Source organism: Prinia subflava, chromosome 2 (genome assembly GCF_021018805.1).
Source record: "Prinia subflava isolate CZ2003 ecotype Zambia chromosome 2, Cam_Psub_1.2, whole genome shotgun sequence".
Lineage (NCBI taxonomy): Eukaryota > Metazoa > Chordata > Aves > Passeriformes > Cisticolidae > Prinia > Prinia subflava.
Genome location: NC_086248.1, coordinates 102,685,827 through 102,701,193, shown reverse-complemented (window position 1 = coordinate 102,701,193; position 15,367 = coordinate 102,685,827).

Sequence of the window (15,367 nt, the reverse complement as noted above, 5' to 3'; positions counted from 1 at the left end):
CCAAAGAGATGATGCTTGAGCATTAAATTTTACTTGAACAGCAGAATTCCAGGATTCCCTGGACTTTACCATTCTGGAGCAAAACACAGCAATCCATGCTTGAAAAACACCTCATCCCTGACACAATTCCAAGGCCTTTTCCCAGCTGGAATTTATAAAGCAGCACACACAGGTTGAGTTTGGTTTCAAATTGAAATGAGACATTCCTGAAACAAAGGAAAACTTTCTTCTCCTCTCCCTCTTTTATTCCTGCTTTTATACCCAGCAAGACAAATGACAGGGAAAAGCTCCTTGCCACTTTTTTCCTCTTTTTTTTTTTTTTTTTTTTTTTTTTTTTTTTTTTTTTTTTTTTCCCTTTTGTAATTTGGAAAAAAAGAGCCCGACTTGAAAGGAAGATGAGCCCGAGCAGCAAGGGAACAAAACCCGGCAGTGGCTCCGTGGCCGGGATTTCCAAATCCTGGAATGCACCAGGGTTGCGAGGGAACAACCTCTGTCTCTCCCAAACCTTTCTGAGGTGGAGGAGCTGTGGTAAAGGGGCTAAGCAGGGAATGATGGCAGTTAAATATGGAATATTAAAGGGAAAAAGGAGCTTCAGGGTCATTTCCAGGAAGGCTGGCCTGCCTTGATCCCAGGAGGGGAGTGGATTTCCCATCTCAAGGAGAGCATGAGTAGGGCTTGGAGCAACCTGGGATAGCAGGAACTGCCCTGGATGTGTTGGGGGAAAACCTGGATGAGCTTTGGAGTCACCTCAGCACTGGGCTGGGTGCTGGATCCAGGAGAAATCCCATTCAGGACCTTTCACATTATCCAGGGAACATCCACAGCCTATAATGCCATCAGGAATCATAAATGCACCCCTAGTCCTTCCATCCCTTCCCTGATCTGGAAGGAATGTCCAGATGAGTTTTGGTTGGTGTATGTTGGGTGTTTGTCCTTGTGGACAAGTGGGATAATGGGGAGGTTTCCAGGAGGAAACAGAGCTCTGGGATTCATGGATATGGCATTTCCATTCTCCCTTCAATATTAGTCCAGACTGGGATGTACTTTGTGGAGGAAGACACAGAAAGAGGGAATCGCTTCCCAAAAAATCTGGCTGGACCCACCACCAGGTTGAGGGGATAAATCTCATCCCATGGGAGAAGGAGATGGGATCATAAGCAATGCCCAGGACAATCCTTGTCATTTGCACCTCCATCATGGTCCCTGATGCCATGAATCCATTTACCATGGGAATGCCAGGATGTTGGGGATGGCTCTTGGATGGTGTCACCTCTGCTCCCGGGAATCTCAGCCTTGTCCTGGGAAGTTCAGCCCTTCTCCTGGGAATGTCATCCCTGCTCCAGCCCCTACTGTGATGCTGGAAGTTCCAGGCAGTGGAGCTCCAAATGCTCCAAGAGCACTTTGGGCATTTCAGGATTCTCAAGGTAAATAAAGGCCCCTTTTTTGGGGGGGGGGGGGGGGGCGGGGGGGAATGGGAGTGGGGAGAGGGGGACAATCCAGACTCACCGAACCAGTCTGGGGCTTTTTCCCTTCGAGATTTCACTCCAGGGGTTTAATCCCTGGGTGGGGGAAAAAGGGAGGATGAGGCAGGAGGGAAAAGGACAATGATACAGGATGGGAAAAGGTGACTTTAATTGTTACCTGTGGGTCACTCTGGAGGGGACTTATCCCCACTTTTCCCTGGACAAACACCTCCTTTCCCTCTCTGCTCCAATCCATAAATCCAAGATTTAGACGCAATTTGGGATTTGGGGCTCTGCCTCCCAAATTATTCCAGAAAAGCAGCCCAAAAAAATCCAACTGCAACAACACTGGGAAGCTCCAAGCTAACCCCAAATCCCCCAGATTCATCCCACTGGATCCCTCCTGCTTCACCCTGGCTGGAGCAACAAATCACTGGGATATTCCCAGAATGTCCAAAGGTTTGGGATACAGGTGGCAACATCTGCAGCTGGCCCGGGCAGGCGGGGAGAGGCCGCTGTGAATTATTTAACAGCGGTGCCATGACCTCCATTAACAATGGGAGATGCTTCCCGACCTGTGAGAAGCGCCCTGGGAAGCAGCTGGATCCAAATCAATCTACCGGGAGCCGGCCTTGAATTTATTATGAAAGCAGGCTGGCAAGCAGTGAGATGCTGGGATTTTCCTGGGAATTCGTGGCTAAGTGAGGCTTGAAATCAGCTCGGAAACCACTGATTTTTCGGTGTGTTTTTTGTGGTTTTTTGTGTTTTTTGGAGGGGGGGGTGTTGGAGGGGGGGGTTGGTTTTGTGGGGTTTTTTTGGGTTTTTTTCATGTTTTTGGTGGGTTTTGTTTTGTTTTGTGTTGTTGTTGTTGTTATTGTTTTAATTTCCCCCTCTCCAGCACTCCAAGGCTTTTCCAAGCGAAACTTCCTAATCCCCCGAAGTCGCCACTAGACTTCTCGCCTCCATGGCAACCCCAAAGCATTCATGCAAGTGATTGGCCTCCAATGAATTTTAGATAAGGCGGGCTGGCAGGGAATTGATGGGATTTTAATGCAGAAGGAAGCGCGGGGAGGGAGGGGCGGCGGGTTCATATTTGAATAAAGCAAACACGGCGCACAAAGGGCTGACAGCTGTAAATGACATTGTCAGCACCGAAATTATCAGCCAGTTTACAATCTGTTTGCTCGCCGTGAACAAACACCATGTGTGTGGCATCCCGGCGCTCCAAGGAATGGCAGGAATACTTCCCGCCTCCACGCCGCCGGCACTGGGGTTCCAAGGGAGCCGCTGCAAAAGGAAAATTGGCTTTTCCCCCCACTTTTTTTTTTTTTTTTTTTTTTTTTTTTTTTTTTTTTTTTTTTTTTTTTTTGGCTTTAAGTTGATTTATTTTCGGGGGGTTTTCTCTCCTTTTTGCTCTGGTTTTTGCAGGGTTTTTTGAGCATTCCTGGCCCCATCATTCCTGGCTCCAAACCTCTCATTTCCCAGGAACTGCATCCCAACATCTCTGTGGTTCTTCTTCCCCTTCCTTTCTTTGCTCAGCAGATCCCAGCCTTGATCCCCGGGAAGCTCAGCCCTGGTCCCGGGAATCTTAGCTTTGCTCCATGGAAGCCCAGAGCTTCCGGGAATCTCAGATTTGTTCCCGGGAGTCTCAGTCCTGTTCCCGGGAAGTTCGGTCCCTGTTCCCAGGAATGTCATTCCTGCTCCCGGTCATTCCTACTCCAGGGAAGCTCAGCTCTGTTCCTGGGAATTGCATCCCTGCTACTGGGAATCTCAGCCCCGGATCTTCTGGGCCTTGGCTTTGCCCCTTGGCTCTGCGGTGCCCCAAACTTCTGTGAGCAGCCCCAAAATCCCTGTTTTCCTTTGGAATCAGGCTGGAAAAGTGGTGGCCCTTCCCCTCTGGATGCGTGAGTTTTCAGGATAAAAAGAAAACAAAACCAAACCCCATTTTTCTTTGGGATCAGGCTGGAAAAGCAGTGCCCTTCCTCCTCTGGATGTGTGAGTTTAAGGGACCAAATAAATCCCATTTTCCCTTGGATACAGACTGGAAAAGTGGTGTCCCTCTGCCTCTGGAAGTATGAGCCAAAGGCACAAGTGCAATGAGTTGTGGGATCTCAGCCCAGCTTGATCCATACATCCTGCAATTCCTTCTTTGATCCATAAATCCCACCATAATTTATGTTCCCCCTGGCTGAGAGGGATTTTTTATAAGATTCCCATTGTTCCCTGCATTTGTGGACCTTGGCAGAAATTCTTGCCCAGAAGGTCCTTTATTCCTAGAAGATTCCTGAGAATGAGCCTCCTACAGAGCAACATTCATCCCAAACCTGGGAATCTGCCTTGCCCAGCTTGATTTATTCCATCCCAACCTGATCTTTCCATCCCAAAACTGGGAATCCATATTGCCCTGTGGGTTCTATTCCATCCCAAAATTAGGAATCCAGCTTGCCCTGGTGCTTTTATCCCATCCCAACCTGATCTTTCCATCCCAAATCTGGGAATCTACCTTGCCCTGGTGCTTTTATCCCATCCCATCCCATCCCATCCCATCCCATCCCATCCCATCCCATCCCATCCCATCCCATCCCATCCCATCCCATCCCATCCCATCCCATCCCATCCCAAGCTTTCCAGCTGGAAGAGGCTGTCAATCAATTCCTCTTCCTTCATGCAAATACAAGGAAAAAAATGGGAAAAAGCAGGATTTATTTGCTCAGCAGGAAAACTGACTGAGAGGTGAGCACAGCCTGCTTGAAGCAGATAAAGGCACTGAAAGAACACCAGGAGCACCCGGAGCCGCCGTTCCGGGCAGCCGAGCATCCAAGGCTGGGGTGTTGGGATGCAAAGTTGATCCAATTACGGATGAGGCTCGTTCCATCGTGTCCCTCTTCCCATTTGAATCCAAATCGCTGCTCCCTGCTCCCTGGCCTGGCAGCAGGAAGAGGGGGCCGAGCCCCCAAAGCTGTTTGATTTGGAGCTGGGAATGTTTGCCCAAGAGCGGGAATGCAAATGCGATTCCCGCCACCGGATAAATTTCCATATCAGCTCCAGCTCACATGGAGAGAGTAAACATTCTGTTTATCTCAAGTGTCACTTGATGATTCCCGGAGAATATCAACCTGACCTTGTGCAGACATTGGAAAAGTGGGAATGAAATATGGAGGTGGCCACATACAATTGACTCTGGCAGGAGGCGTCGTAAAAGCTGGCGTAATTCAGGGAGCAGGGTGAGACAGCAGGGTCGCCACAGGAAAATTGGGATAAAATTGGCCCCAAGGAATGGCTCCGCCCTTTGCAGTCAGCTCCCTAAATCACAGCTCCGGATTCCAGGGAGAAGCCAAACTCCAGGTGGGAAGGGCAAATTTAAGTGGGAAAATGAGGGTCAAATACAGCACAACAACTGGATTTTTGGAGCTTTTTTAAGCACCTGGATGGAGTTTTTTCTCTTTCCTGAAGTTTATTCCTGCTCTTTACTGGCTGTCACCTGGAAACAATGGGATTTGGGGTATTTCTACACTGCTGCTTCCAAGGGTTAGGAATTTGGGGGAAGGAATACAGAGCTTTAACAGGGAAAAATGTCATGGTTAGTAGGAGAAGTCAGTGGTTAATGAGGGGAAATTCAATGGATAGTGGGGAAAATTCAGTGGATAATGGGGAAAAGTCAGTGGATGTTGGGTGAAAATTCAATGGATATTGGAGGGAAATTTAGTGGTTAAGGGGAGAAATTCAATGGATAATGCAGAAAATTCAGTGGATTTTGGAGGAAAATTCAGTCGTTAAAGGGAGAAGTTTCAATGGATAATGGGAGAAATTTAATGGACAGTGGAGGGAAAATTCAGTGGTTAATGGAAGAAACTCCAGTGGATAATGGGGAAAAGTTCAGTGATTAATGGGGAAAATTCAATGGATGATGGAGGAAGATTGAAAGGATAATGGGGACAAATTGATTAATGAGGCAAAATGGAGTGGATAAAGGGGAAAACTTGGTTAGTGACAGAAAATGGGATGGATAATGGGAATTCTTCCCCTGCCCACAAATCTTTCCTGGCTCCTTCAACTAGACTGAGTAGTTTTATTCCCTGCTCCATCCAAAGGGAAAAGAAGCATGGAAAAGAAGGAAGATTTTTCCCTCATGCTGCTTTAAGGAATGATTTGGGGTTTTTAACAAGGAAAGGAGCCATGATTCCCCCCCCAAAAATAAGGAATGATGAGATTTTACATCCCAAAGCACAAGGAAGCCAAACCTATTTTCCCAGGTAACTAAATCTGTGGGAAATCATGATGATCCCTAAAAATCTGGGTTTCCTGTGTGGCACGGGATCGACAGGACATGAGCAGGGGGATTCAGGGTGGGTGCCCACCCTGGATATGGGAAAAGCTGGAAGGATACCAGGAAGGAATATTGTCAGCGCTGATCCTCTGGGTTCGGCACAGACAAAGGCTGAAGAGGGAACAAAAGGCGGAGGGAAAGAAAGGAATTCACAGCACCTATTTGGGATCAATTCCTGCCTTATCCATATCCCAAACCTGTCAGGGAATATTTTGCCATCACAATTTCCCAGGATTTAGGATCTTTTATTAATCCATAAACACTGATTATTGAGGGAATGCTGCACATCCCAAAATCCTGGTGGAGATGATTTCAATACAGAAACAGGGTGCCAAAGCAGGGATGACTTTGGGAAGAGAGACCAAAAATAGCCTGTCCCAAAAAAATTCCAAGAAAAATAAACCAAAGTGGATAAAAAAAGGCTCCTATCCAATCCTTGATCTGTTCCTGTAATTTTCAGGGAATATTTGCACTTCTAAAATGCAGAACAAGACTGGAGAATCAGGGATTTGTGCTGATCCCAGGAACTCCCTTTTGCTGCTTTGTCTCAGTGCAGCCAAGGAGAAGGGGGACATTTCCTGGTGGGAAGGGAGGGATGTATCCTTCCTCACTGAGGAAATCATTCTGCTGGATGGAAAAATTCCCATCTTACCAATTGGGATGCTGCATTTAAATTTAAAGTTCCTGAGAGGAATAAAAAAGTTCCTGGGAGAAATATTATAATTCCCAGCTCCTCTGCCTGCCACATTTTCCCAGAATTTTGAATACCAAAGCAGGTTATTGCACTAGGTTTCTCTGTATTTTTGGAATGCAGGGGGTTCTGGATGACAGAATTCCCATCAGTTGGGGTGGGCATGATCCCTATGGGTTGGAAATTATCTCTATGGACCAACAGCATCCAGGATGGTTCAAGCCTCCTTTATCTTCTTGTTCCCAGGTGGTTTTCCCAAAATTTGAGGAAAAACTTGGCTCTGTAGAGGCCACCCTGGAGCAACCTGTGTGTCATTCCACCTGGGAACTAAATTCCTATTTCTTCCCTTGGCTCTGGACCTGGCAGAATCCCACCAATCCTACCAATCTCCCAAAGCCAAGCCCGGTTCTGGAATGCCACATGGAATATCCCATCTCACCATCCCATACCTGGAGAAAGGGGAAATGTGGCCACTCCAGGCTGGCAACATTGGAAGCACCAACCTTTTCCCTCATGGAATGTGTGGAGTTGCTGGTACCACCTCAATTCCTGTTCCATAATGAAGGAATTTTCCTCTTTTTCAGGGAATTCCAGTTGAGCCAGAATCCAGCGCAGGAGGATGGTGCCATCTAAAGGAACCGGAGCACACGGAGAGCAGCATTCATTGATTCTGCTTCCCAAGGGAATTTCAGATGGGTGTGGGATTGTCTCACACTTAGGGATAATGAGGAGTCTCATTTACATGGAATTTGCTTATTCCCGACAAAGCTGACATCCAGAGTTACTTCCCACCTGACTCCTTTTATCCACTGTGGAAAATCCAAGGGAATGTTGGATGTCCAGGATTCCCAACCTGAGGAAAACAGAGCCATCACCCAAAGCCAAACTGTGATCCCACAAGATTTGGGATCAGGTTTGGGAATGCCATGTCCAAAGTAGATAAACTCCATCCTGCCCCAGAAGCTGCAAGCTGCACTGGAGCATTGGGAATGATCACTGGGAACCAGAATAATAAACTCCAGCACTGAATTCCAAAAAATCCTCTTGGCAGACACAGTCAACAAGCCCAGCATTCTAATTCCACCTTTTCTTTTTTTGGACTGGCTGCATGCTTTGAAAGGAACAGTCAGGATTTATGGAGTTGCCACAAAATTCTGACAAGGTGGAACTTCTCACTAAATTCCAGGTGCAGGAATTCCTTTGTTTGGGCAATGAATGAATTTTCCCCAGCTTTTCCTTTTTTCAACCTGTCTTCCCAGGCTGAACTCCAAAGGGATCAGACCACCTGGGATGAGGACATCACGTCCATGTCATTAATCACCAGAGTTACCTTTCCCCCTGGAGCGTTCCCTTTGTCGGAGCCTTGCCTGGAAATCCTGGAAAAACAAAGGGACACCACCCTGCAGGGCTGAGTCAACACCGCATTCACCTCCTTAATCCACAGCCCAGGTTTAGCTAAGCCCAGCTCTACACCTCCACAGAAAGCTCCAAAGCATGAGCCGGCCCTTCCCACTGAGGATAATTGAGATTTTACATGAGATGATGACAGAATCCATTGAAAAAGTTTTCCTGGGAGTCCCAAAGCCACAGCTATGCATTCCAATCTCCGGTGGCAGCGGGAAGATATGCTGGGACACGTTGTCCCAATAAAGTTTGGCTATGGAGCAACAGTAGATGAAAGACCTGGAATTTGTCTTTGTCAACCATCCAAAGCACACAGGATACGAATCAGGAGAACAGGTCCCAACAGGATAATCCTATTTTTAGGTGGCTCCTGGAGGAGAGTGATGTGGAATCAAGAGCTGGAGTCCATCCATCTGAGGAACTTGTGCCAATCTCCTTGGGAATGGGATTCCCTGTTTGCAGGATCTGGCACTTCTGAGGTTCCACTGGATTCTCTGTGGAATCCTGTAATGGTTTGGATTGGAAGAGAGGATCTTACAACTCATCCCATTCCAAACCCCCTTGCCATGGACACCTTCCACTATCCCAGGTTGCTCCAAATCCCATCCAACCTGGCCTTGGACACTTCCAGGGATGGACCAGCCACAGCTTCTCTGGGAATTCCATTCCAAGAAATCCCTATCTTGCAGGGAAGAATTCCTTCTGTAATTCCAATCCTGAAGCTTCCAGCTCCAATCCAATCCTCCAGCTTGTCAGGTGCTCTGTTCTCCTGAATGCTGGAGCCTCTGCCGCAGCATTCCCAGCATTTTTGCCTGGAAGTGTCAGTTGGGGATCCTCGCTGTAGTCCCACCTACCCAAGCCTATTTGCAAAGTAAATTTACTCGGGATTTCCTATCCCTTGGAAAGTTTTTCCTCCTCTATTGATTTAAAATTACCAGAGTTGACATTAGGAACAGCTCAAACAATTAAAGGGAGAAGATAAATAACTGCATCCAGGTTCATTTTCCAAAATGCAAACACACTGCTTTCCTTGCTCCATGATCCCGCAATGAAGTGCCGTGGAATTGGCCGATGTGTTTCCAATGGATAAAATGAGATTTTGGCAAAAAAAATCCAGATTTTTCTCTCATAAAATCCTGATTTTTACCCCCAAAAATAGTGGTTTTCCCTTCTTGTGTAAGCAGCTCTGGATTTTTTGAGGGACACGTTCCTGATGGAATTCCAAGAGTTGGAATTTGATTGGAAAAGGACACAATCCCTGCCATACTTCCCATCACTGAACGTCCCCCCAGGGAATTCGCTCATTCTTCGGGATGCGATTATAAAAATTGGCTTTGGGATAATCCCATTAAGATTTTAAAAAAAGAGGAAATAACAGCAGGGTTATGTTGTCAGGTGGTGCCAGAGGGCTCGGGAAGAGTGAGTTTGGGAATATCCAAGGGATATCCTGAAGGAAGAACAGGGAAAATTAATTGTACGTTGATGGGGATGATGCCAATTTATTTAATGGCGAAACAGGAAAAGAGGATCATGGAAAAATAATAACAAAAAATGCCCAGCTTGGAAAAGGCTGGTGGGAAGATTGGGATTCTGGGAAACAGGATATGGAGCCAGGATCCTCTGGAAGTGGGACACTTCCCACACAGCCAAGGAGAGCTGGTCGTGTGCTGCAAATCACAGTGCTAAAAGCCAGGAGCACTTAGAATTAATTGGAGTATAAGTTACGGATGAATCCCATCCTCAGGAACTGTGGACTGGGTGCACAAAGGTCCACAGGTTCTTAGGGATAATCCCATAAAACCTCATCCTGCAGCTCTTTGAAGGCACCTTCAGCACTCAGTGACCCAAGAGGAGAGCAGCACCTCCCGGCAAGCTAATGTTCCAAAGGGAACTCTGGCCTTATCCCACTCCTCCATCAGCTTCCCAAGCCAGATCCAAAACAGAGGAATTGAGTGGAATTCAATGGATATCACAACATTCCCAATAATTCATCTCCCAGAATCCCAATCTGCAGGTAGAAAAGCTTGCCCAGAGACTGAGAAGCAGAGTGGGAAAACTGAAGGGAAATTACTGTTATTATTATTCTTAGTAGTAGTAGTAGTAGCACTACTATTATTACTACTATTATTACAGACAGAAAATATCATTAATAATATTTAATAATGATGATATTAACGTTAATAATAATAACAAATATTGTTATCATCATCATCTCCTTATTATCATTATTATTATTGTTTTAACGACATTTTATTGATTATTTTATTGATATTCCTATTATCATCAATTTTCACCAGGTTGCCTGCAACCTGAAACATTGTTATTATTATCATTATTATCATTATATTTGTTATTTACTATTATTAATAATAATTATTTATTACTATTACTACTACTATCATTTTTATTATTAATCACCATCATTATTATAATTACTATTGTTGTTTTAATGCTATTAATACTTTAAAGGTATTATTGCTTTATTGATATTCTTATTAATAATATTTGTATTATCAACATTATTGAATCATTTTTTTGCTGCCTGCAACCCAGGCTGAAAAGTCACAGGGAAACTTATTAATTAATAAATTAATCAATTATTTTTATTTATTGCTCCTCCTGCAACCTGAAACATATCTATTATTATTATTATTATTATTATTATTATTATTATTATTATTATTATCATCATCATCATCATCATCATCATCATTATCATCATCATCATCATCATATTTGTTATTAATAATAATTCTTAATAGTAATAATTATCATCTTAATTACTATTATTGGTAGAGTCTCTTTTTTCTGCCTGCAACCTGAGCTGAAACATTGCATGGAAATTTTTGATAAAATCATAATAATCATAATCATAATCAGCTATTCATTATTATTATTATTGTTGCTGTTGTTATTGTTACTATTACTGCTATTATTGGTATTACTACTATTATTAAGGGAAAGGGAAAGGGAAAGGGAAAGGGAAAGGGAAAGGGAAAGGGAAAGGGAAAGGGAAAGGGAAAGGGAAAGGGAAAGGGAAAGGGAAAGGGAAAGGGAAAGGGAAAGGGAAAGGGAAAGGGAAAGGGAAAGGGAAAGGCTGGAGCCCTTTGGAACTGTGCCTTTATGCAAAGCTTGGTGTGCCTGGGAATCCCCTGGGCCGGGATGCATTTCCATAGTCCAAGAATTGGAATTGTCACCCTGGGCAGTGGGCACGGAGAGTGGAAGTGCTGGGCCCGGCTATGCCTTTCACAGTCTCCAACCAGGAGAGCCATGGGGGACATCCCAGGAAAATCTTGGCAGAGGTGAGATGGAAGCTCCAAATTTCCCCAGATGCAGGCAGGATTGACCCCTGAGATCCCACCAGGAGTGACTCACTCCACCAGGAATGCTCTCCTCCAGAAGACAGGGAAGCCTTGGAGAACAGAGCGGGGTCCCCACCTTTCCCTGTCCTTTCAGTTTCCCAGGACAAGCCAGGAATCTCTCTGGCCAAGTGGTCTCCATGTTTGCTGAGCCACTATTCCCTCCTGGCTCCCGAGGAGTTTCCAGGGAATCCAATCGCAGCATTCCAGATGCTTTCAGTCTCTCCTCTGGGCAAACACAGCCCTCCCAGCCCCCCTCTAGGATTTCTCCTTTTTGCTGAAATTCAGTGTTGGTGGAGCCTCTTGGAAAAACATTGGGAACACCTAGCATGGCTGGGCTTGAACAGGGAAAAGCCCTGGAAAAGGGTGGGTGGTGAGGAAAGGGTTCGATCATACCAGCTGGCAGGATCGGCCATGGAAAAGGCAAATCCAATGGAAACCATTCTCCTTGCAGCTGACTTGATGATCCTTATGGATACCTCCCAGTTTGAAATGCTCTATGAAATCCTGGAAATGGTTTGGGTTGGAAGGACCTTAAATCCTCTCGTTCCAATCCTCTTCCACGGACAGGGACACTTCCATGAATCCAGGTTTCTCCAAGCCCCACCCAACAATTATCCAGTGGTTCTGTAATTCCTGGCACATCATTGGAAAATGGAACCTTATCCATGATCAGACTTGGCTGGTTCCAAACAAATCAAACTTCCTGGGGGATTCCATCAAGGAATAACTAGATGCCAGAAGATACCCTTGGAAATCCCTTGGACACCTCCAAAACTCTGAGCCCAGCGAGGGGCTGGAGTGGGAAAGGATTTGCAAGAGAATCTTGGAATTCTAGACAGATTTCATAGAGTGCACATTATCCACCAGCACATTACCTCTTGGCTCCATCCCCAGTGAATCTCAGGGAAGACGCACCTGTGGAGATGGAGGGATGTTGTGACAACATCCTCCATCCCAAATAAAACCAGGCTGTATTAGAATTCCTGCTTTATTCCTGGATAATTTTGAATCAGGGCTATTCCAGTCCAACTTGAAGCCTGAACCTTTGTAATCATTCCTTCTTGGAATTCCAGATCTTGGGAATGGGAGCCTTTTATTCCTGCAGACAATTCCAGAGGATCCGGCTGGATTCTGGAGATAAACTGTCAGAAACCAGGCTGCACATTCCCATCAAATTAATGGACTGAGGAGAGGGCATCAGCCCTGCTTTCCAAAAGGCACTACAGCCCTGGGGATCATGATCCCAATGCCATGAATTCCCTGGAATGGTGTCAATGAAGTTGGATCCTGTGGCAGCGCTGTCTCCAGGGAAAAGTGACTTGGAATAATCCAAATAAATAAATCCGACACCCAAACTTGGCTATTTCAGCCACGAAAAAGCTCTTTGGGATTGGGAATGTTTTCCTGAGTCAGGGAAAGATGGGAGGAGCAAACCAGCTATTCAGGAAAACAGCAAATCTTTACTGACTGCAGCAAGTGGGAGGGAATTTTTTCCCTTGGCTTGGCCACAGTCAAAAACAAAGGAAGGGATGGACAAAGCTGGAATTCCATCTCTAAAATCATGGAATACTGGTGGTACTTCCTTAGAATTCAATATTCCATACTCCTCTCCCAACAAAAGTGATAAAAAGAGGGATTGAGGGCCTTTCTTCATGAAGGTCTTGGTCACTATTCCCAAACTTTTTCCTTTGCTCCCCCTTCCCTGTGCCCAAGGATTGACATTTAGGGACGATCCATAAATTTGGGGACGGCTGGAGCAGCAGAGGAATTCCTGGAGAGTAACAGGGTGGGAATTAGTGAATGCTGCTCCTCTTGTCCTTCTTTTCCCTTCCCAGTGGGGAAACTGTAGCAGACTTTAAGGTGTGGTTCAGCAAAATACTGTAATTTTCCCCATTCCCACTCAGAAACTTCCAGGATTTCAGTGGATTTCCTTTTCTCTCCATGGATTTTATTTGTTTAAAGTGATTAGTTTTAAAGTAAATTAACAATTTATAAATAATTAACTCCTAATGACCGAGTTTTAAATAAATTAAGGGAAACTCCATGGATTTTACCTGCTGAGTATTTTCCCGGTTGGAAAACTCTTGGAAAGGGAAGAAATCCCAGCCTGGCGTTAAAGAAATTGCATTTCTCTCACGCTTTTCATTGGTTTAATATTCCTTTGATCCAGCGAGGTCTTTTCCTCAGCCTTCCTTAAATTCCAAGCCTTTTCCAGCCTGTGTCCGGAGTATCCAAAGGTTTGCCGGATGCTCCCTCCAGTGGGCAAAGGATCGCAGAACAGGAATGCTCCGATTTTCCACAAGAGCCGGGAGCACTTTGGGATTGCCAACCAAAGGTGCTTTTCCTTTGTGAAAAATCCGCTTTTTTAGGATCTCTTATCATTCGTCTGGAATTGTGTCTGACGCACTCCTGAAATGTCCAAGGCCAGATTGGATGGGCTTGGAGCAATCTGGGATAGGGGAAGGTGTTGGGGGTGAAAAAAGATTCCAGTTAAGATTCCTTCCAACCCAATTCATCTTGGAATTCTGTGATCCCCTCCAAGTCTTAACTGGGAATGTCACTTCCTGAAGAATCCACCCCAAACCAATTCTTCTTTGCAGAGCCGATATTCCACTAAAAATCCTGGATTAGTCATCTTGGAATGGCCACAACTCCCGTTGTTCCTCATAAATTCCAACACCAGCGGGTGGGAATGTTTGGTTAATGAACAATGGGAAAGGCATTGTTTAGTATTTGGGAAGCGAAGCGGGCAGAATGGCCACGGTCAGCAGCATTCCAGGATTCCGGAGGAACACCGGGAGAGCATCGTGACCCATCCAAAGGCAGCTTTCCCATTAAAGTGTCAAGTGTTCTTGGAATGCCCTCCAGATTTGGGATTTATGGAGCACTCCGGGCTTGGAATTGGCCATGCAAGGGGCTCATGGTGCTTGAGGAAGTTGGATCTACCCCAAGTCCGTGGATCCTGGAAATTGGGGGCATTTGTTGGACACGCCCAGCTCAAGGTGTGCGTGGGGAATACCCTCCATATGTTTGTTTATCCAGGAATTTATCCCATCTCCCTCTAACCCTCAGCATTCCGCGCAGCCCTTATCCCACTTTCCAATTTTTCCCAGTTTGGAGCACCTCAGGAAGGCTCTTTTCCCGGGAATGCCGTGTCTATGCGCAAGATGGCTGCGCCAGACGGGTTTAATTTGGGATCACGGCCTCTGTCATTCCTGCTGGCATCACATTCCCGGGAACAATGGGGCTCCCTCTGCTCCAGCAATCACCTCCAGCAGGAGCTCAATCCAAGCTTCTTCCCGATCCCCCTCTGCCACACCCCCCACTCCCACCCCCCCTTCCCGAGAAAACGCCGTTTTCCCATTAAGCCTGCAAGCAATTATCTGGGATTAGTATCAGAGCAAAAGGGATTACTTGCAGGATTGTTTTCCAAACCCTAAGGGAAGGCGGGATGCTGATACCGAGCGTGCCGAGATGCGGCGAGAGCGGGGGCGGGAGAGACGCCGGGATCGGCCCCTCTGGATCCGAGGATTTCCAGCAGGCTCTGTCCCGATTTTTGTCCGCTTCCACGGTAATTTTGGGGCAGATCCACAATTTTCCTCCCTCTGGGAAGGGGCATGACTCCTGGTCCAAGCATTCCAGTGGGAAAACACTGCCCTGGCTGCCTCGGTTTTTCCATTTCATGAGGGGATGGAAATCCCTGGGAAAACCCTTTGGGAACATCCATCACTGATTCCTTAAAAGACTAGAGTTGCCCCTCGGGAGTCTCCTTAAGGAGCAGGAAAAGAGAGAATCTTTGGAGAGGGAAGCAGCCTGAGGTGCTTCCAACATCTGCATTCTCCATCCCAGTGTCCCGAAACAATTCATGAAACAACAACTGGGGAAGTTGTCAAAAAAACTGGATGTGAAGAGATCCCGAGAATGATTCCCGATTATCCCACACCCCGCTCCGCACAGATCCCACTCCCTTCTCCCGCAGGATTTAGTGGGATAGGGATTGTCGTTAAAGCAGGAGCATCCTGGTGCCTGGGATTTGAGCTCCAAAGGCTCCATGAAGGATGGGAATAATCTGGATGCAGTTACACTCCGATTATTCGAGCAGGAAAGGGAATGGAGCTGG